General features: G+C 38.7%; 1 long non-coding RNA gene across 1 annotated transcript; it reads right to left on the reverse strand.

Annotated features, from left to right (window-relative positions):
• Positions 1–1,373: 1,373 nt before the first annotated feature.
• On the reverse strand, positions 1,374–17,866 carry LOC149443331 (uncharacterized). The gene is made up of 2 exons (XR_016306679.1): positions 5,756–17,866; positions 1,374–3,643 (listed from the first exon to the last, which is right to left on the reverse strand). It is a non-coding gene; the product is annotated as an uncharacterized LOC149443331 (long non-coding RNA).
• Between the last annotated feature and the right edge of the window lie 6,168 nt (positions 17,867–24,034).

The following is a 24,034-nucleotide window of genomic DNA, read 5'->3' on the forward strand; positions in this document are numbered from 1 at the left end:
AGGTTGTCGCTCAGGGGGTGATCGAAATGTTGCTAAGACCACCGACTCCCACAGAGCAGGCAGAATTTTTCTAGAGTAGCAAAATGAAAGCAGTTTTAAATATTTGTATGGCAAAATACCAGAAACCTTCCCCCTTCGGCCATCGCTCAGGTTCCCATGAAGCTGAGCAGTGCCTGTTTTAGAACATTATAGCAGCAAGTTTCTTTGTAGAAAAGGCATGCTTTTGATTCCAGGAAGCACACTTCCATAGATACATGCAGTACATCATGTGCACAACCCACCCACCCGGTCATACCTTCACACTACCTACAGCCAAGCCATACCATTTCTGCGATGTAATAGCACTTCCTATGTGAAAAGGGCAGAACAGGCCACACTTGGGGTAAGACTCCGCTTTTACGACCAAGTGGAAACCATTAGAGGGAAAAAACAAAAAAAACAAATGCATGAATTTTCATCAGGTTATAATACTGGATATGCCAGCAAAGTCCACACGTTAGAGCAATCCTCTGGTTTTTACATTACATATAAAGCCCAAACATGGACATGTAAAGTGGAGCAAACGAAGGGGAATTGCTTAGGGCAACCCAACTTGTTACATGTCCAAAGATTAAAATATTTACAACCAAAACACTTTTGATAAAAGCGTTAGAATTAGACCCTTTACAGGTTTTCTATTTGGCACCCTGTTCAAAGGATTTTCTGTCACTTCCTGTTCTATGAACATTTGACAGACATTAAATTACAACAGGGGACCAAGAACTAAAAGCACCCCCCCACCCTTCAATGTGATGAAAAGGCTGTCCCCAGAACAGTAAGAGCAAATTACTAAAAAAAAAAAAAGCTCTGGATAGTCAATTCTAGACAGGGGATCTAATCCCACCACTAACCAAAACAAAAGAAAGCTCCACATTGACTGGTTTTAATGTAATTGGCTCACTATGATTGGATGTAAAATTTCAGCAATATACTTAGAATGAACGGTGGGTGTGGCTGTTGGGTTTCCATCGAACATGCAGACTTGTGGTTGACGTTTTAGTACTCATTTGCCAGAAAAGCTGAATATGTTTTCTTCATGAGACTGAGTAACCTGTCCTACAAAATGAAACCATAAAAGTTTTTGCATGTAAACACCCTCACATTGAGGAAATAGAATATTCAGAGCAAAGTCTGTCCACAAAAGCAAAGTTGATTGTTTTGATGATAAAGTTTCAGTTATTATAAATGAACCCGACACTGTACTTAACATTTGCAGAACACAGTACTCTGGGATTCTGGAACACTCTGCAGTTTTGTTCGGCCCACTTCAATGTCTGACAAATACCTCTGAGCACATTGCACATGACCTTTAATAAAGATGTTGAAACAAGACATTCATCTGTAAAACAATTTTAATTCAAAAAAAGGTATTTGTACAATCGCATAATGGCAAAAGGAATCACATGGGTTACAGTAACAAAACAGCAAGGAAAGATCTTACTTGGAAACATCTCAATCAAAGCATTTTCTGAAGAGGCAGCAGAAAAACCACACAGATAAATGCCTAGAAAGAAATTTTAGAAAAATCCAAACTTGTCACAAATGGCAATGTCACATACAAATGCTGTGATTAATGTTTTTGGCTGAAGGATCAGGGAGCTTAAAGGGCAAGTTCACTAGTGGGTGGTAAGTTAACTAGTGAACGGGGCAAACCAAAAAAGAGGCCAAGTAAACCATTCATTGATCACTGGAGAGGTTACTAGTTATCTAAATAGAGAGTTTCACTGCCCAACAGGGTATAAGGACAACACTGGATATAAAATATTGATCACATTTAAAGGCAGTTCTTGCTGCCATTGCAATCATTAAGGGGATAACTTCTGGCAGGACATTGAGACTAATGGTCAGTCCCACTATTTGGCGTTACTACATCAAATATTGATCACATTTAAGGGCAGTTCTTGTTGCCATAGCAATCATTAGGGGGATACCTTCTCACAGAACATTGAGACTAATGGTCAGTCACTATCTGATTTGGCCTTACTACATAAAATATGTCACATTTAAAAGGCATTTCTTGTTGCCATTGCAATCATTAAGGGGATAACTTCTGGTGGGACATTGACACTAATGGTCAGTCCCACTATTTGATTTGGCGTTGCTTCATAAAATATGCAAGACTTCTAAAAATGTTCAGTGTAAGAATGTAATATTGCATTACAGAGCCCTGAGGACTTACACCGAGATTCTACATATTTACATAGTGGGAGTTTAATTTTTTTTTTGTAAGGGAGACACTCCATTAAAGTATTCTTACCAGATGGAGAATGCTTGGCTATTTCTCGACACCCGAGAACTCTGGGATCGCTTTCCTGCTTACCAAAAAGCTGCGCCTGGCCACCTAAGGACGCCATATCTTCCCCAGGGTGGGATATGAAGTATAAGAAGCTAAGAGCTGATAGGAATAAACATACAAACATCTGCATGTTACCAGACTCCAGAACAAATTGCAAAGAGGTTGTCTGGTCTAAGGTGGTGATCTGTAAGGTGGAATGAGTTATAATCATGAACATGTAACCTAGGGAAAAGGGTCGTTATATAAAGACCTCATTTACACAAAATACCCAATTGGGAATCCATAGGAGTTTTTTTTTTTTAAATAAGGTTTCTCTAGACCATATAATAGTAAAAAACTGGAAAATGATGAATTTAAAATTAATTTTAACTACAGAAAAACATACAAAATATGCTCAAGTCATCACAACCTACAAAAAACAATCATGAAACGAGCTACATAGCCCTTGGATTCTCATCACCCCACGTTTGGTCAGAACGCAGGTCGGTCTCCAGAACTTCATGCTGTAGATCTTCCTTATGATCAGTCCTTTATGATGAAGGTACAACAGTCCATTTCCTTCACAAGTCCACGGGTACTTTGATACTAGCGACAGATCTTCAGAGGAAGTATGACACATGATCAGCTGTCTTATCGCTCCCGAATAAAAATTCTTCATTGTAGGATGTAGGCTGCTGTATAAATCCACCATTTTACCAACATAAAGGTACACTTCAGGAGATAAGAACACTTTACGATAATGGTGGATATACTGGAGGGGCTTCAAATATGTTTCTAAAGCCTGAAAAATAAGTAAGATGGAAAAATAACAAAAACAAAAAAAACCAGACACAAGCAGGACATCCAAAGATCATCATTATGTCAGACAATATAGGCAAACAGCATAGCTAATGCATCAAGAAAAAACAGGACCATGTTAGTAAAACACCTAATTGACACAAGGACATAGAACTTCTCAATATAGAATCAACCATTGTACTTGTGCTCTACATGAGCTTCATTTCTCATCTCATGTACCAATGCATTCTAAAAAACACTGGAGAAAAGTACTCAAGAATATCTGACAACTCACGAAAGCTGAAGAACAAAAAACTTCCCAATGTGTTTTTCGGGAACATCTGCTGGTAGAATTATCTGTGAAGAAATTTCAAAAAGAAGAATGTCCTTTCCCACCCAAAATCTCATTTCATTTGCCATCACAAGTCTAGGAGAATGTTGAAGTATATCCCATTGCACACAAGAGGATAGAGAAAATCCTTACAATTAATGGTGGACATGTTGAGAGGGCTTGAAGACATTCTCTAACAACTACAAAAGAAGAAAGACAGGGAGAAAAAAAGGCTGACATAGAAAAAGAGGACATCATAACATCATTTACAAATCAGACCATACAGAAGCTGATCTTCTGTATACAGTGCCTTGAAAAAGTATTCCCTACCCCTTGAAATTTTTCCCATGTTGTCATTTTACAACCAAAAACGTAAAATGCATTTTATTGGGATTTGATGTGATAGACCAACACAAAGTGGCACATAATTGTGAAGTGGAAGGAAAATGATAAATGGTTTATCTGAAAAGTGTGGCGGCATTTGTATTCAGCCCCCCCGGAGTCAATACTTTGTAGGACCTCCTTTCGCTGCAATTCCAGCTGCAAGTCTTTTTGCGGATGTCTCTCCCAGCTTTGCACATCTAGAGAGGGACATTTCTGCCCATTCTTCTTTGCAGAGTCGCTCAAGCTCTGCCAGATTGGATGGAGAGCGTCTGTGAACAGCAATTTTCAAGTCTTCTCCATTGGATTTAGTTCTGGACTGTGACTGGGCAATTCTAACACATGAATATGCTTTGATCTAAACCATTCCATTGTAGCTCTGGCTGGATGTTTTAGGTCATTGTTCTGCTGGAAGGTGAACCTCTGCCCCATTCTCAAGTCTTTTGCAGACTAACAAGTTTCTTCTAAGATTGCCCTGTATTCAGCTCCATCCATCTTCCCATCAACTCTGACCAGCTTCCCTGTCCCTGCTGAAGAAAAGCATCCCCCACAACATGATGCCGCCACCATGCTTCACGGTGGGGATGGTGTATTCAGGGTGATGTGCAGTGTTAGTTTTCCGCCACATATAGCGTTTTGCTTTTAGGCCAAAAAGTTCAGTTTTGGTCTCATTGACCAGAGCCCCTTCTTCCACATGTTTGCTGTGTCCCCCACATGGCTTCTTGCAGACTGCAAACAGGACTTCTTATGGCTTTCTTCCAACAATAGTTTTCTTCTTGCCGCTTTTCCATAAAGGCCAGATTTGTGGAGTGCATGACTAATAGCTGTCCTGTGGACAGATTCTCCCACCTGAGCTGTGGATCTCTGCAGCTCCTCCAGAGTTACCATGGGCCTTTTGGCTACTTCTCTGATGAATATTCTCTTTGCCTGGCCTGTCAGTTTAGGTGGGCGGCTATGTCTGGGTAGGTTTGCAGTTGTACCATACTCTTTCCATTTTCAGATGGATTGAGCAGTGTTCCATGAGGTGTTCAAAGCTTGAAATTTATTTATTTTTTTTTCAATAACCTAACCCTGCTTTAAAATTTTCCACAACTTTATCCCTGACCTGTCTGGTGTATTCCTTGGCCATCATGATGCGATTTGTTCATTAATGCTCTCTAACAAACCTGAGGACTTCACAGAACAGCTGTATTTATACTGAGATTATATTACACATGTGTGGACTATTTACTAATTAGGTGACTTTTGAAGGCAATTGGTCTCACTAGATTTTAGTTAGGGGTATCAGAGTAAAGGGGGTTGAACACAAATGCATGCCATACTTTTCACATATTTGTAAAAAATTTCCAAAACCATTTTTCATTTTTCTTCCACTTCACAATTATGTGCCACTTTGTGTTGGTCTATCACATCAAATCCCAATAAAATACATTTACATTTTTGGTTGCAACATGATAAAATGTGGAAAATTTCAATGGGTATGAATACTTTTGCAAGGCACTATACATCATGGCTAAAACATCATGAAAAGGCAAGACATATTTCATAAAAAAAAACCATCAGTCATACTAAACTACAAATTAATATGCAAAAATGGCAATAATTATATACAAAGTAATTTCTCATCAATGAAATGCTGGAAATAAAGAAATATGGAGACTGCCCAAGCCCCAGAAGTAGTCTGGAGGGGTGCTGAGAATTTCATGGCCAAGGCATTTTACAATGTCAAGAATCTGTTGAAATCAATCCAGAAAAATATCCCAACTCCTCTTAAATAACAGTTCAAACAGGGTCATTCTATAAAGCATCTGCCGTTGTACTTGTTGTCTCTGTGTGTTGTCAGTCCTTCATTTCACACTCGTTTATTCTAACGCCATTAAAATACTCCACAGTGCATTCTGAAAAACACTGAGAAGAAGGGGACAGAATACCTGGAAAGTCACTGCAACTGAAGAATAACCCAGTTCCCAAATGGTTTATCCAAAATTTCAAGTGAAGACATCTGTGAAGAAATCCAAAAAGCAGACCGTCTTCCCCCTCCCAAAGGTACATTTATTTGCCATCACTTGCTAAAATAAGGTTTTCCGCAGTAAACAGAAAGGTGCATTACAGGAGATCATGATGGTGGTGGACATACTGAAGGGGCTCCACAAATGTTTCTGAAATATAAGAAAAGTGGAAAAAAAAAAATGCATAGACACAAACAGGGCATTCTAAAATTGTCATCACTTCAGACAATATAGGCAAATTGATCTGCTATAAGCACCATGGATAAAATATCAAGAAGAGGCGGGGCCAACTTAGTAAAAGGAAAACATCTGATCAGTTACTAAATTACACTAAAATGGCAACTATAAACAAATTACCTCCTCGTCAATTAAATTGTGACCACAACGAGTGATCTTTATCCAGGTAGATGAATGAAGAACTATTGACACTAACCATACAATAATACTGTATATCCTCTGAAGGCATTACAAAAATATGAAACTGTCCAAGCTTCAGAATTGTTCTGCAGGGCTGCTGAGATTTTCATGGAAAGTCCATCTTACAGTCAGCAAGAATCTGTTGAAATCAATACAGAAAAATATCCCAACTCCTCCCAAATGACAACTCATTTCAAATGGGTATTCCATAAACTATCTGCTGTTGTACTTGCGGTCTCTGTGTGTTGTCAGTTCTTCGTCTCACTGTTGTATTTTACCAAAGTTACGGTACTTCACAATGCAATCTGAAAAACACGGAGACAGAAAAAAAAAAAAAAATATCTGGAAGCTCACTGCAACGAGTCCCCAAATAAATTATATGAAACTTTTACTAGTGGAGACGTGTGAAGAAATACAAAATGTAGACTCTTTTCCCTCCCAAAAATACCTTCATTTACCATCACTTGTCGAGGCAATGTTAATAATTATTCAGGGAAATACAATGGTGCATTACAGTAGATAAAAAGGTCTATAATTTGGACATACGGAAGGAGCTCCAGGAATGTTTCCGAGTCTGAAAAATAAGTAAGGTGGAAAAAATGCATAGACACATATAGGACATCCTAGATCATCACCACTACGTTGGGAAATATTGAAGTATATCCCAAGATATGCAAGAGTAAAAGGAACATTTTTACAATAATGGTGGAATATTGGGAGGGCTTCATGAAGATTTCCATCTTCTAAAAAAGAATTAAGATTGAGAAAAAAAAAACCCAAAACACAGAAATAGGATATTATACAGTAACATCATTATCAAATCAGACAATACAGGCAAACTGAACATCTATACATCATGGCGAAAATAGGATCAAAACACAGGACCAGTGTAGTAAAGGAAATAAACATCCATGTGATCAGTTTTCCTAAAATGGCAACTTTATTAGAAACAAAGTGCCACCTCATTTACATTGAGGTCATAACGTATGTATATGAATAAAGAATTGACATTAACCATACTGTACAACCAAAAATATGGAAAGTGTCCCAAGTTTCAGAAGTCTTCTTCAGGGGTGCTGAGATTTTCTTGGATAATCCATTTTACGGTGGGCAAGGATCTGATGAAATCAATTCAGAAAAATATCCCAACAACTCCCAAATGACAATTCATAGGGTCAATATATAGGGCATCTGGCTTTGTACTTGCGGTCTAGCGGCACGTGTGTTTTCAGTTCTTCAGCTCACAATTGTAAATTTTACTGCAGCTAAAATACTCCACAGTGCATTCTGAAAAACACTGAGAAAAAGGGGACAGAACACCTGGAAACTCACTGCAACTGAAGAACAAACCAGCTCCTACATGGTCTATCCAAAACTTCTACTAGTGAAGACATCTGTGAAGAAATCCAAAAAGCAGACGGTCTTTTCCCTCCAAAAAGTACTTTCATTTACCATCACTTGTCAAGATAATATTGATGTTTATCCAACAGAACAATCTAAAAAGGTGCATTACAGGAGACGAACATTTTTATGATAATGGACATACTGAAGTGGCTCCAGGAAGGTTTCTAAATCTGAAAAAAGAAAGGTAGAAGACACAGGCACAAAATAGGACATCCAAAAGATCAAAGTCACTTCAGACACAAAGCATGGCTAAAGCATCAAGAAAAAGCAGAACCAACTAAGAAAAACACACCTACCTGATCAATTGTAAGAAAAAAACTACACAGAACTTCTCTATATAGCATCTGTCATTGTACTTGTACTCTTCGTGTGCTCCATTTCTCATCTCATGCTTGCCAATGCATGCTGAAAAACATTGAGAAAAAGCAGACTAGAACACCCAGCAAATCACCGAAGCTGAAGAACAAACAGGTTTCCAATGTGTCTTTCAGGAAGATCTGCCAGTAGAGATATCTGTGAAGAAACCCAAAAAAGAAGTCTTCCTTTTCCCACCAAAAAGTCATTTCTTCTACAATCACATGGCAGTGTTGAAGTATACCCCACAAGAATACAAAAAAAAAAACCCTTACAATTAAGGTGGATATATTGAGAGGGCTTTAAAAATGTTTAACACCAACAAAAGAAGATGGGATAAACAAAAAGGAACAAGCACAGAAATAGGACATCATAAAATTATCAGATCAGACATTATACGGAAAGTGAACATCTGTATACATATAAAACGTAATAAAAAGGCAAGACCAAATTAGTAAAAAGAAAACCATCCATCTGATCAGTCATACTAAACTATATATGGATATGCCAATATGGTGACTATACAGTACCTCCTCATAAATTCGGTGGCATTACAGAAATATGGTGACCAACGAACTTCAGAAGTCTTTAGCAACGGTGCTGAGATTTTTATTGATAATCCATTTTACAGTTGCAAGGATCTGTTGAAATCAATCCAGAAAAGTATCCCAACAACTCCCCCAAATGCGATTAATTAAACAGGGGCATCCCATGAACCATCTGCTGTTGTACTTACTCCCTTGTATGTGTGGTTAACGCCTCAGCTCACTGTTATTACCACGGCTCAAATACTTCACAAGACTTTCTGAAAAACACTGAGGAAAACAGACAAAATAGCTGGAAACTCACCGAAACGGATGAACAAACCAGTTGCCACCTTGTCACTTAGAAACTCCTGCTAGGATCTGTTGAAATCAATCCAGAAAAATATCCCAACAACTCCCCCAAATGACAATTCATTAAACAGGGCCATTCCATAAACCATCTGCTGTTGTACTTACTCCCTGTCTGTGTGGTTAACACCTCCGCTCACTGTTATTACCACGGCTCAAATACTTCACAAGACATTCTGAAAAACACTGGAAACATGGGAACAGAATACCTGGAAACTCACTGAAACTGATGAACAAACCAGTTGCCAACTTGTCCTTCTGAAATGACATCTGTAAAGAAATCCAAAAAGCAGATTGTCCTTTCCCACCCAGAAATCATTTCAAATGTCATCAACTGTCAAGGTATCATTAGGGTTCATCAAAGATAATATAAGGTATGTTGCAGGAGATAAAAACGTTTTATGATAATGGTGGATATACCGAAGGGGCTTCGAATAGGTTTCGAAGGTCTGAAAAAGAAGATGGAAAAAAGGCCGACACAAACAAGGCATCCAAAGAACATCATCACGTCAGACAATATAGGCAACCTGAACTGCTATGAAACAGTACAACTAAAGCACCATGAATAAGCAGGACCAACCAAAAGAAAAACATCTAATCATTTGTTAAAAAAATAAATAGTACTTTGTGTGCTCGGTTTTTCATCTCATGCTTTCTAACGCAGTCCGAAAAACACTGAGAAAAAGTGGACCAGAATACAATGGTGGAATACTGGGAGAGCTTTAAAAAGTTTTCCATCATCTAAAAAAGAATTGGGACTGAAAAAAAGACACAAGCACACAAATAGGATATTATACAGTAACATTATCAAATCAGACAATACAGGCAAACTGAACATCTCTATAATCAAAAGGCAGGATCAATTTAGTAAGGGAAACATCCATGTTATCCATTTTCCTAAAATGGCAACTGATTATAACAAAGTGCCACCTCATCATTTATATTGTAACCATAACGGAAGATCACTTTGCTAGCCGGGAAACTGTATATGAATGAAAAATTGACATTAACCATACTGTACATCCAAAAATATGAAAACTGTCTGCTTCAAAAGTCTTCTGCAGGAGTGCTGAGATTTTCTTGGATAATCCATTTTACGGTCGGCAAGGATCTGTTGAAATCAATTAAAAAAATATCCCAACAACTCCCAAATGATTATTCATTCAAACAGAGCCATTCCATAAACCATCTACTGTTGTACTTACTCCCTTGTCTGTGTGGTTAACGCCTCAACTCCATTACCACGGCTCAAATACTTCACAAGGCATTCTGAAAAACACTGAGGAAAAACAGGGACAGGATACCTGAAAACTCACTGAAACTGATGAACAAACCAGTTGCCAACTTGTCATTCAGAAATTCCTGCTAGGAAAGACATCTAAAGAAATCCAAAACGCAGATTGTCCTTTCCCACCCAGAAATCATTTCAGATGTCATCACTTGTCAAGGTATAATTAAGGTTTATCCAGGAGAACAATATAAAGGTACATTGCAGGAGATAAAACATTTTACGATAATGGTGGATATACTGGAGGGGCTTCAAATAGGTTTCTAAAGTCTGAAAAATAAAGATAGGGCAAAAAAAGGCATAGACACAAACAGGACTTCCAAAGATCATCATCACTAGAGACAACATAGGCAAAAAGCATGGCTAATGCATCAAAAGACAGGTAAAGTTAAACACCGACTTGATTAATTAAAAATGTATAACTTATCAATATAGCATCTGCCAATGTACATATGCTCAACATATACTTCATTTCTCATCTCATGTTTCAATGCATTCTGAAAAACACTGGAGAAAAAGTGGATAAGAATACCTGGCAACTCACCAAAGCTGAAGAACAAGAAACTTCCCAATGTGTTTTCAGGAACATCTGTTAGTAGAGATCTGTGAAGAAACCTCAAAAACAAGACTGTCCTTTCCCACCCAAAATCTCATTTCATTTGCCATCACAAGTCTAGGAGAATGTTGAAGTCTATCCCAGTGTACACGAGAGGAAAAAGAAAATCCTTACAATTAATGGTGGACATATTGAGAGAGGTTGGAGAAATTCTCTAACACCTACAAAAGAAGAAAGACGGGGAGAAAAAAGACCGACATAGAAACAGGACATCATAACATCATTTACAAATCAGACAACACAGAAGCTGATCTTCTGTATACAGTGCCTTGAAAAAGTATTCCCTACCCCTTGAAATTTTTCCCATGTTGTCATGTTACAACCAAAAACGTAAAATGCATTTTATTGGGATTGGATGTGATAGACCAACACAAAGTGACACATAATTGTGAAGTGGAAGGAAAATGCTAAAATCGTTTATCTTAAAAGTGTGGTGGTATTTGTATTCAGCCCCCCGGAGTCAATACTATGTAGAACCCCCTTTCGCTGCAATTCCAGCTGCAAGTCTTTTTGGGGATGTCTCTACCAGCTTTGCACATCTAGAGAGGGACATTTCTGCCCATTCTTCTTTGCAGAATCGCTCAAGCTCTGTCAGATTGGATGGAGAGCGTCTGGGAACAGCAATTTTCAAGTCTTGCCACAGATTCCCCATTGGATTTAGGTCTGGACTGTGACTGGGCTATTCTAACACATGAATATGCTTTGATCTAAACCATTCCATTGTAGCTCTGGCTGAATGTTTTGGGTCGTTGTCCTTCTGGAAGGTGAACATCCGCCCCGGTCTCAAGTCTTTTGCAGAGTAACAGATTTTCTTCTTAGGTTGCCCTGTATTTGGTTCCATCCATCTTCCCATCTCTGACCAGCTTCCCTGTAGCTGCTGAAGAAAAGCATCCCCAACAACATGATGCTGCCACCATGTTTCACAGTGGGGATGGTGTGTGCAGGGTGATGTGCAGTGTTCGTTTTCTGCCACACAATGTTTTGCTTTTAGGCCAAAATGTTCAATTTTGGTCTCATCTGACCAGAGCACCTTCTTCCACGTTTGCTGTATCCCCCACATGGCGTCTTGCAAACGGGACTTCGCGACTAAGTTGTTCAGTAGACAGATTCTCCCACCTGAGCTGTGGATCTCTGCAGCTCCTCCAGAGTTCCCATAGGCCTCTTGGCTGCTTCTCTGGTTAATGCTCTCCTTGCCCAGCCTGTCAGTTTAGGTGGACGGCCATATCTTGGTAGGTTTGCAGTTGTGCCATACGCTCCATTTTCAGATGATGGATTGAGCAATGCTCCATGAGATGTTCAAAGCTTGAGATTTTTTTTTTTTTTTTATAACCTAACCCTGCTTTAAACTTCTCCACAACTTTATCCCTGACCTATCTGATGTGTTCCTTGGCCATCATGATGCTGTTTGTTCACTAATGTTCTCTAACAAACCTGAGGACTTCACAGAACAGCTGTATTTATACTGAGATTAAATGACACACCGGTGGACTATTTACTAATTAGGTGACTTCTGAAGGCAATTGGTCTCACTAGATGTTAGTTAGGGGTATCAGAGTAAAGGGGGATGACCACAAATGCACGCCATACTTTTCACATACCGTATTTGCCGGCATATAAGACGACTGGGCGTATAAGACGACCCCCCACTTTTCCTGCTAAAATGTAGTGTTTGGGCTATACTCGCCGTATAAGACTACCCCTCTTCCAATGCACACCAGTGGGAGAAATAGTGCCCCATCATTGGTATCAGTGGCAGGAATAGTGCCCCATCATTGGTATCAGTGGGAGGAATAGTGCCCCATCATTGGTATCAGTGGGGGGTGGAATAGTGCCCCATCATTGGTGTCAGTGGGGGGTGGAATAGTGCCCCATCATTGGTGTCAGTGGGGGGTGGAATAGTGCCCCATCATTGGTGTCAGTGGGGGGTGGAATAGTGCCCCATCATTGGTGTCAGTGGGGGGTGGAATAGTGCCCCATCATTGGTGTCAGTAGGGGGGGGAAATAGTGCCCCATCATTGGTGTCAGTGGGGGAAGGAATAGTGCCCCATCATTGGTGTCAGTGGGAGGAATAGTGCCCCATCATTGGTATCAGTGGGAGGAATAGTGCCCCATCATTGGTATCAGTGGGAGGAATAGTGCTCCATCATTGGTATCAGTGACACCAATGATGGGGCACTATTCCTCCCACTGACACTTGCTGACCCTGTTCTCGTATGGTGCTGCTGCAGCCAGCATATGTGGTTGCAGCAGCACCTCTACACTGACCACTTACCTGCTGGTCCTGCACTCGATTTTCGCGGGGCCGCTCGGCTCCGCCCCCTCGCCGGTGATTGGCCGCCTGTGTGCCTTTCCTGAGCTACAGTTCTGGCGGCCAATCACCGGTGAGGAAGCGGAGCCGAGCAGCCGCGCGACCATCCAGTGGCCGAACTGAAGAAGCAGCCGCGCTTCCTGGACCGGATCGTCGTGGGACCGGAACCAGGTAAGAAACAGCCCCTGCCCACCCCTGTACTTAGTGTCCCTTCCGTTGGAAGGGGGGGGGCGGCGGCGGCACCGTGCCGCCCCCCTAAAAAGTGTCGGTATGCCGTATACCGGCGTATAAGACGACCCCCGACTTTTGAGAAGATTTTCAAGGGGTAAAAAGTCGTCTTATACGCCGGCAAATACGGTATTTATTTGCAAAAACATTTTAAAAATCATCATTTTCCTTCCACTTCACAATTATTTGCCACTTAAAATATATTTACATTTTTGCTCGTAACATGACAAATGTGGAAAATTTCAAGGGGTATGAATACTTTTGCAAGGCACTATACATCATGGCTAAAACATCAAGAAAAGGCAAGACATATTTTGTTAAAATAAAAAACCCCAAAAACAAAAAGTTATACTAAACTACAAATTAATGTGCGAAAATGGCAACTATAATTATGTACAAAGTAAGTTCTCATCAGTGAAATGCTGGAATTACAGAAATATGGAGACTGTCCGATCCTCAGAAGTAGTCTGGTGGGGTGCTGCGATTTTCACGGCCAAGGCATCTTATGATTGTCAAGAATCTGTTGAAATCAATCCAGAAAAATATCCCAACAACTCCCAAATAACAGTTCAAACAGGGTCATTCTATAAAGCATCTGCCATTGTACTTGTTGTCTATGTGTTGTCAGTCCTTCATTTCACACTCGCTTTTTCTACTGCAGCTAAAATACTCCACAGTGCATTCTGAAAAACACTGAGAAAAAGGGGACAGAATACCTGGAAACTCACTGCAACTGAAGAATAACCCAGTTCCCGAATGGCAAAATTTCTACTAGTGAAGACATCTGAAGAAACCCAAAAAGCAGACTGTCTTTTCCCTCCCAAAAGGTACATTTATTTTCCATCACTTGCTAAGGTAATAAGGTTTATCCCAGTAAACAGAAAGGTGCATTACAGGAGATCATGATGGTGGTGGACATACTGAAGGGGCTCCACGAATGTTTCTGAAATAGAAGAAAAGTGGAAAAAAATGCAGACAAACAGGGCATTCTAAAATTGTCATCACTTCAGACAATATAAGCAAATTGAACTGCTAAAAGCACCATGGATAAAGCATCAAGAAGAGGCGGGGCCAACTTAGTAAAAGGAAAACATCTGACCAGTTACTAAACTACATATTGATACACTAAAATGGCAACTATAGACAAATTACCTCCTCGTCAATTACATTGTGACCATAACGGGTGATCGTTATCCGGGTAGCTGTAGATGAATGAAGAATTATTGACACTAACCATACAATAATACTGTATATCCTCTGTGAAGACATTACAAAAATATGAAACTGTCCAAGCTTCAGAATTGTTCTGCAGGGGTGCTGAGATTTACACGGAAAGTCCACCATACAGTCAGCAAGAATCTGTTGAAATCAATCCAGAAAAATATCCCAACTCCTCCCAAATGACAACTCATTTCAAATGGGTATTCCATAAACTATCTGCTGTTGTACTTGCGGTCTCTGTGTGTGGTCAGTGCTTTGTTTCACTGTAGTATTTTAACGCAATACTTTACAACGCAATCTGAAAAACACGGAGGAAAAAAAAACACAACAAAAAAAAAAAGGAACACAAATACCTGCAAACTTGCTGCAACAGAAGAACAAATGGGTTCCCAAATAGATATGAAACTTTTACTAGTGGAGACGTGTGAAGAAATCCAAAATGCAGACTGTCTTTTCCCTCCCAAAAGTACCTTCAATTACCATCACTTGTCAAGACAATGTTAATGTTTATTCAGGGAAATACAATGGTGCATTACTGTAGATAAAATGTCTATAATGTGGACATACGGAAGGGGCTCCAGGAATGTTTCTGAGTCTGAAAAATAAGTAAGTTGGAAAAAATGCATAGACACATATAGGACATCCTAGATCATCACCACTACAGACAATATAGGCAAACTGAACTGCTAAAGCACCAAGAAAAAGCAGAACCAACCAAAAGAAAAGCGTCTGCCTAATCAGTTTAAAAAAAAAAAAAAATTGTACTATACGTGTGCTCGGTTTCTCATCTTATGCTTTCCAATGCATTCTGAAAAACACTTAGAAAAAGTAGACCAGAATACGTGTACACTCACCAAATATGTATTTTTCAGGAGCATCTGCTATTTAGGATCTCTGTAAAGAAATCCAATGAAGAAAAAACTCCTTTCAAACTCAGATTATTTCATCTGCCATCACACGTTGGGGAAATATTGAAGTATATCCCAAGATATGCAAGAGTAAAAAAAGAACATTCTTACAATAATGGTGGAATACTGGGAGGGCTTCATGAAGATTTCAATCTTCTAAAAAAGAAAAATAAAAAACAAAAAAAAAACACAAACACAGAAATAGGATATTATACAGTAATATTATCAAATCAGACAATACAGGCAAACTGAACATCTATACATCATGGATAAAATAGGATCAAAAGACAGGACCAGTTTAGTAAAGGAAATAAACATCCATGTGATCAGTTTTCCTAAAATGGCAACTTTACTATAAACATTACATTGAGGTCATAACGTATGTATATAAATGAAGAACTGACATCAACCATACTGTACAAGCAAAAATATGGAAAGTGTACCAAGTTTCAGAAGTCTTCTGCAGGGGTGCAGAGATTTTCTTGGATAATCCCATTTTACGGTGGGCAAGGATCTGTTGAAATCAATCCAGAAAAATATCCCAACAACTCCCAAACGACAATTCATAGGGTCAATCTATAGGGCATCTGGCATTGTACTTGCAGTCTAGCGGTCTGGGTGTTTTCAGTTCCTCGGCTCCCAATTGTATTTTTTACTGCAGCTAAAATACTCCACAGTGCATTCTGAAAAACACTGAGAAAGGGGACAGAATACCTGGAAACTCACTGCAACTGAAGAACAAACCAGCTCTTATATTGTCTATCCAAAACTTCTACTAGTGAAGACATCTGTGAAGAAATCCAAAAAGCAGATTGTCCTTTCAAACCCAGAAATCATTTCATATGTCATCAACTGTCAAGGTATTATTAAGGTTTATCCAAGATAATATAAGTTATGTTGCAGGAGATAAAGTTTTACGATAATGGTGGATATAACGAAGGGGCTTCGAATAGGTTTCTAATGTCTGAAAAATAAGATGGCATAAAGGCAGACACAAACAGGACATCCGAAGAACATCAAATCAGACAATATAGGCAACCTGAACGGCTATGAAACAGTACAACTAAAGCACCATGAATAAGCAGGACCAACCAAAAGAAAAACATCTAATCATTTGTTAAAAAAATAAATAGTACTTTGTGTGCTCGGTTTTTCATCTAATGCTTTCTAACGCAGTCCGAAAAACACTGAGAAAAAGTAGACTAGAATACGTGTACACTCACCAAAGAAGTTCCCATGTGTTTATCAGGAGAATCTGCTATTTAAGATATCTGTAAAGAAATCCAGAAACAAACCTTTCCCACCCAACAATTAATTCATCTGCCATCACACGTTAGGGAAATATGGAAGCATATCCCAAGGTATGCAAGAGTAAAAAAACATTCTTACAATAATGGTGGAATACTGGGAGGGCTTTAAAAAGTTTTCCATCATCTAAAAAATTAGGATTGAAAGAAAAAAAAAAAAAAGATACAAACACACAAATAGGATATATTACAGTAAAATTATCAAATCAGAAAATACAGGCAAACTGAACATATCTATACATCATGGCTAAAAAATAATCAAAAGGCAGGATCAATTTAGTAAAGGAAACATCCATGTTATCCATTTTCCTAAAATGGCAACTGATTATAAACAAAGTGCCACCTCATCGTTTATATTGCAACCATAACGGGAGATCACTTTGCTAGCCGGGAAACTGTATATGAATGAAGAATTGACATTAACCATACTGTACATCCAAAAATATGGAAACTGTCTGCTTCAAAAGTCTTCTGCAGGAGTGCTGAGATTTTCTTGGATAATCCATTTTATGGTTGGCAAGGATCTGTTGAAATCAATAAAAAAAACAAAAAACAAAACACCCAACTCCCAAATGATTATTCAAACAGAGCCATTCCATAAACCATCTACTGTTGTACTTACTCACTTGTCTGTGTGGTTAACGCCTCAACTCCATTACCACGGCTCAAATACTTCACAAGGCATTCTGAAAAACACTGAGGAAAAACAGGGACAGGATACCTGACAACTCACTGAAACTGATGAACTAGTTGCCAACTTGTCCTTCTGTAATTCCTGCTAGGAAAGACATCTGTAAAGAAATCCAAAAAGCAGATTGTCCTTTCCCACCCAGAAATCATTTCAGATGTCATCACTTGTCAAGGTATAATTAAGGTTTATCCAGGAGAACAATATAAATGGTATGTTGCAGGAGATAAAATGTTTTACGATAATGGTGGATATACCGGAGGGGCTTCAAATAGGTTTCTAAAGTCTGAAAAATAAGATGGAAAAAAGGCAGACAAACAGGACATCCGAAGAACATCATCATATCAGACAATATAGGCAACCTGAACTGCTATGAAACAGTACAACTAAAGCACCATGAATAAGCAGGACCAACCAAAAGAAAAACATCTAATCATTTGTTAAAAAAATAAATAGTACTTTGTGTGCTCGGTTTTTCATCTAATGCTTTCTAACGCAGTCTGAAAAACACAGAAAAAAGTAAACCAGAATACGTGTACACTCACCAAAAGAAGTTCCCATGTGTTTATCAGGAGCATCTGCTATTTAAGATATCTAAAGAAATCCAAAAACAAACCTTTCCCACCCAACAATTCATTCATCTGCCATCACACGTTGGGGAAATATGGAAGCATATCTCAAGGTATGCAAGAGTAAAAAAACATTCTTACAATAATGGAGGAATACTGGGAGGGCTTTAAAAAGTTTTCCATCACCTAAAAAAGAATTAGGATTGAAAAAAAAAAGATACAAAGATACAAACACACAAATAGGATATTATACAGTAACATCATTAAATCAGACAATACAGGCAAACTGAACATCTCTGTACATCATGGCTAAAATATAATCAAAAGGCAGGATCAATTTAGTAAAGGAAACATCCATGTTATCCATTTTCCTAAAATGGCAACTGATTATAAACAAGTGCCACCTCATCATTTATATTGCAACCATAACAGGAGATCACTTTGCTAGCCTGGAAACTGTATATGAATGAAGAATTGACATTAACCATACTGTACAACCAAAAATACGGAAACTGTCTGCTTCAAAAGTCTTCTGCAGGAGTGCTGAGATTTTCTTGGATAATCCATTTTATGATTGGTAAGGATCTGTTGAAATCAATAAAAAAAAAAAAAATATCCCAACAACTCCCAAATGATTATTCAAACAGAGCCATTCCATAAACCATCTACTGTTGTACTTACTCCCTTGTCTGTGTGGTTAACGCCTCAACTCCATTACCACGGCTCAAATACCTCACAAGGCATTCTGAAAAACACTGAGGAAAAACAGTGCCAGAATACCTGAAAACTCACTGAAACTGATGAACCAGTTGCCAACTTGTCCTTCTGAAACTCCTGCTAGGAAAGACATCTGTAAAGAAATCCAAAAAGCAGATTGTCCTTTCCCACCCAGAAGTCATTTCAGATGTCATCACTTGTCAAGGTATAATTAAGGTTTATCCAGGAGAACAATATAAAAAGGTATGTTGCAGGAGATAAAATGTTTTACGATAATGGTGGATATACCGGAGGGGCTTCAAATAGGTTTCTAAAGTCTGAAAAATAAGTAAGGTGAAAGAAAAAAAAAAAAAAAAGCATAGACACAAACAGGACATCCAAAGACCAGCATCGCGTCAGACAATATAGGCAAACAGGATGGCTAATGCATCAAGAAAAAACAGGACCATGTTAGTAAAACACCGACCTAATTGACACAAGGACATAGAACTTCTCCATATAGAATCAACCATTGTACTTGTGCTCTATATATGCTTCTTTTCTCATCTCATGTTGCAATGCATTCTGAAAAACACTGGAGAAAAAGTGGACAAGAATATCTGGCAACTCACCAATGCTGAAGAACAAAAAACTTCTCAATGTGTTTTTCGGGAACATCTGCTAGTAGAATTATCTGAGAAGAAATTTCAAAAAGAAGAACGTCCTTTCCCACCCAAAATTTCATTTCATTTGCCATCACAAGTCTAGGAGAATGTTGAAGTCTATCCCAGTGTACACAAGAGGAAAAAGAAAATCCTTACAATTAATGGTGGACATATTGCGAGAGGTTGGAGACATTCTCTAACACCTAAAAAAGAAGAAAGACGGGGAGAAAAAAGACCGACATAGAAACCAGACATCATAACATCATTTACAAATCAGACAACACAGAAGCTGATCTTCTGTATACAGTGCCTTGAAAAAGTATTCCCTACCCCTTGAAATTTATCACATTTTGTCATGTTACAACCAAGAATGTAAAATGCATTTTATTGGGATTGGATGTGATAGACCAACACAAAGTGGCACATAATTGTGAAGTGGAAGGAAAATGATAAAATGGTTTATCTTAAAAAAGTGTGGCGGCATTTGTATTCAGCCTCCCGGAGTCAATACTTTGTAGGACCCCCTTTCGCTGCAATTCCAGCTGCAAGTCTTTTTGAGGACGTCTCTCCCAGCTTTGCAGATCTAGAGAGGGACATTTCTGCCCATTCTTCTTTGCAGAGTCGCTCAAGCTCTGTCACATTGGATGGAGAGCATCTGAAAAGCAATTTTCAAGTCTTGCCACAGATTCAACACTGGATTTAGGTCTGGACTGTGACTGGGCCATTCTAACACATGAATATGCTTTGATCTAAACCATTCCATTGTAGCTCTGGCTGGATGCTTCGGGTCGTTGTCCTTCTGGAAGGTGAACATCCGCCCCGGTCTCAAGTCTTTTGCAGAGTAACAGGTTTTCTTCTAAGGTTGCCCTGTATTTGGTTCCATCCATCTTCCCATCTCTGACCAGCTTCCCTGTAGCTGCTGAAGAAAAGCATCCCCAACAACATGATGCTGCCACCATGTTTCACGGTGGGGATGGTGTGTTCAGGGTGATGTGCAGTGTTCGTTTTCTGCCACACAATGTTTTGCTTTTAGGCCATAAAATAAATATTTTGGTCTCATCTGACCAGAGTGCCTTCTTCCACGTTTGCTGTGTCCTCCACATGGCTTCTTGTAAACGGCACTTCTTATGGCTTTCTTTCAACAATGGTTTTCTTCTTGACACTCTTCCACACAGGCCAGATTTGTGGAGTATGCGACTAAGTTGTTCGGTGGACAGATTCTCCCACCTGAGCTGTGGATCTCTGCAGCTCCCCCAGAGTTCCCATGGGCCTCTTGGGTGCTCCGCTGGTTAATGCTCTCTGGACGGCCATATCTTGGTAGGTTTGCAGTTGTGCTATACGCTCCATTTTCAGATGATGGATTGCGCAATGCTCCATGAGATGTTCAAAGCTTGAGATTTTTTTTTTTTTTTTTTTATATAACCTAACCCTGCTTTAAACTTCTCCACAACTTTATCCCTGACCTATCTGATGTGTTCCTTGGCCATCATGATGCCGTTTGTTCACTAATATTCTCCAACAAACCTGAGGACTTCACAGAACAGCTGTATTTATACTGAGATTAAATGACACACCGGTGGACTATATACTAATTAGGTGACTTCTGAAGGCAATTGGCCTCACTAGATGTTAGTTAGGGGTATCAGAGTAAAAGGGTGTTGAATACAAATACACGCCATACTTTTCACGTATTTATTTGCAAAAACATTTTAAAAATCATTTAACATTTTCCTTCCACTTCACAACTATTTGCCACTTAAAATACATTTACATTTTTGTTCGTAACATGACAAAATGTGGAAAAGTTCAAGGGGTATGAATACTTTTGCAAGGCACTATACATCATGGCTAAAAACATCATGAAAAGGCAAGACATATTTTGTTAAAATAAAAAACCCCAAATCAAAAAGTCATACTAAACTACAAATTAATATGCGAAAATGGCAACTATAATTATGTACAAAGTAAGTTCTCATCAATGAAATGCTGGAATTACAGAAATATGGAGACTGTCCGTTCCTCAGAAGTAGTCTGGTGGGGTGCTGTGATTTTCACGGCCAAGGCATCTTATGATTGTCAAGAATCTGTTGAAATCAATCCAGAAAAATATCCCAACAACTCCCAAAAAACTGTTCAAACAGGGAAATTCTATAAAGCATCTGCCATTGTACTTGCTGTCTGTGTTGTCAGTCCTTCATTTCACACTCGTTTTTTCTACCGCAGCTAAAATACTCCACAGTGCATTCTGAAAAACACTGAGAAAAAGGGGACAGAATACCTGGAAACTCACTGCAACTGAAGAATAACCCAGTTCCCAAATGGAAAAATTTCTACTAGTGAAGACATCTGAAGAAATCCAAAAATCAGACTCTTTTCCCTCCCAAAAGGTACATTTATTTGCCATCACTTGCTAAGGTAATCAGGTTTCTCCCAGTAAACAGAAAGGTGCATTGCAGGAGATCATGATGGTGGTGGACATACTGAAGGGGCTCCACGAATGTTTCTGAAATATAAGAAAAGTGGAAAAAAAATGCAGACAAACAGGGCATTCTAAAATTGTCATCACTTCAGACAATATAGGCAAATTGAACTGTTAAAAGCACCATGGATAAAGCATCAAGAAGAGGCGGGGCCAACTTAGTAAAAGGAAAACATCATCTGATCAATTACTAAATTACACTAAAATGGCAACTAAACAAAATTACCTCCTCGTCAATTAAATTGTGACCACAACGGGTGATCGTTATCCGGGTAGCTGTAGATGAATGAAGAATTATTGACACTAACCATACAATAATACTGTATATCCTCTGTGAAGGTATTACAAAAATATGAAACTGTCCAAGCTTCAGAATTGTTCTGCAGGGGTGCTGAGATTTTCACGGAAAGTCCATCATACAGTCAGCAAGAATCTGTTGAAATCAATCCAGAAAAATATCCCAACTCCTCCCAAATGACAACTCATTTCAAATGGGTATTCCATAAACCATCTGCTGTTGTACTTGCGGTCTCTGTGCGTTGTCAGTTCTTCATTTCACTGTAGTATTTTACCGCAGTTACAATACTTTACAACGCAATCTGAAAAACACACAACAAAAAAAAAAAAAAGGAACACAAATACCTGCAAACTTGCTGCAACAGAAGAACAAATGGGTTCCCAAATAGATATGAAACTTTTACTAGTGGAGACGTGTGAAGAAATCCAAAATGCAGACTGTCTTTTCCCTCACAAAAGTACCTTCAATTACCATCACTTTTCAAGACAATGTTAATGTTTATTCAGGGAAACAATACAATGGTGCATTACAGTAGATAACATATCTATAATGTGGACATACGGAAGGGGCTCCAGGAATGTTTTCGAGTCTGAAAAATAAGTAAGGTGGAAAAAATGCATAGACACATATAGGACATCCTAGATCATCACCACTACAGACAATATAGACAAACTGAACTGCTAAAGCACCAAGAAAAAGCAGAACCAACCAAAAGAAAAGCGTCTGCCTAATCAGTTGTTAAAAAAAAAAAAATTGTACTTTACATGTGCTCGGTTTCTCATTTTATGCTTTCCAATGCATTCTGAAAAACACAGAGAAAAAAGTGGACCAGAATACGTGTACACTCACCAAATATGTATTTTTCAGGAGCATCTGCTATTTAAGATCTCTGTAAAGAAATCCAATGAAGAAAAAAACTGTCCTTTCAAACTCAGATTATTTCATCTGCCATCACACGTTGGGGAAATATTGAAGTATATCCCAAGATATGCAAGAGTAAAAAAGATTATTACAATATTGGTGGAATACTGGGAGGGCTTCATGAAGATTTCTATCTTCTAAAAAAGAAGAAAAAAAAAAACACAACACAGAAATAGGATATTATACAGTAACATCATTATCAAATCAGACAATACAGGCAAACTGAACATATATAAATCATGGCTAAAATAGGATCAAAAGACAGGACCAGTTTATTAAAGGAAAAACACATCCATGTGATCAGTTTTCCTAAAATGGCAACTTTACTATAAACATTACATTGAGGTCATAACATATGTATATGAAGAACTGACATCAACCATACTGTACAACCAAAAATATGGAAAGTGTACCAAGTTTAAGAAGTCTTCTGCAGGGGTGCAGAGATTTTCTTGGATAATCCCATTTTACGGTGGGCAAGGATCTGTTGAAATCAATCCAGAAAAATATCCCAACAACTCCCAAATGACAATTCATAGGGTCTATCTACAGGGCATCTGGCATTGTACTTGTACTTGCGGTCTGTGTGTTTTCAGTTCTTCAGCTCCCAATTATATTTCTTACTGCAGCTAAAATACTCCACAGTGCATTCTGAAAAACACTGAGAAAAAGGGGACAGACTACCTGGAAACTCACTGCAACTGAAGAACAAACCAGCTCCTATATTGTCTATCCAAAACTTCTACTAGTGAAGACATCTGTGAAGAAATCCAAAAAGCAGATTGTAGTTTCAAACCCAGAAATCATTTCATCCTTTCAAACCCAGAAATCATTTCATATGTCATCAACTGTCAAGGTATTATTAAGGTTTATCCAAGATATTATAAGTTATGTTGCAGGAGATAAAGTTTTACAATAATGGTGGATATACCGAAGGGGCT

This window comes from Staurois parvus, unplaced genomic scaffold, assembly GCF_062004578.1.
Source record: "Staurois parvus isolate SC_StPar_1 unplaced genomic scaffold, SC_StPar_1.0 ptg000860l, whole genome shotgun sequence".
NCBI lineage: Eukaryota > Metazoa > Chordata > Amphibia > Anura > Ranidae > Staurois > Staurois parvus.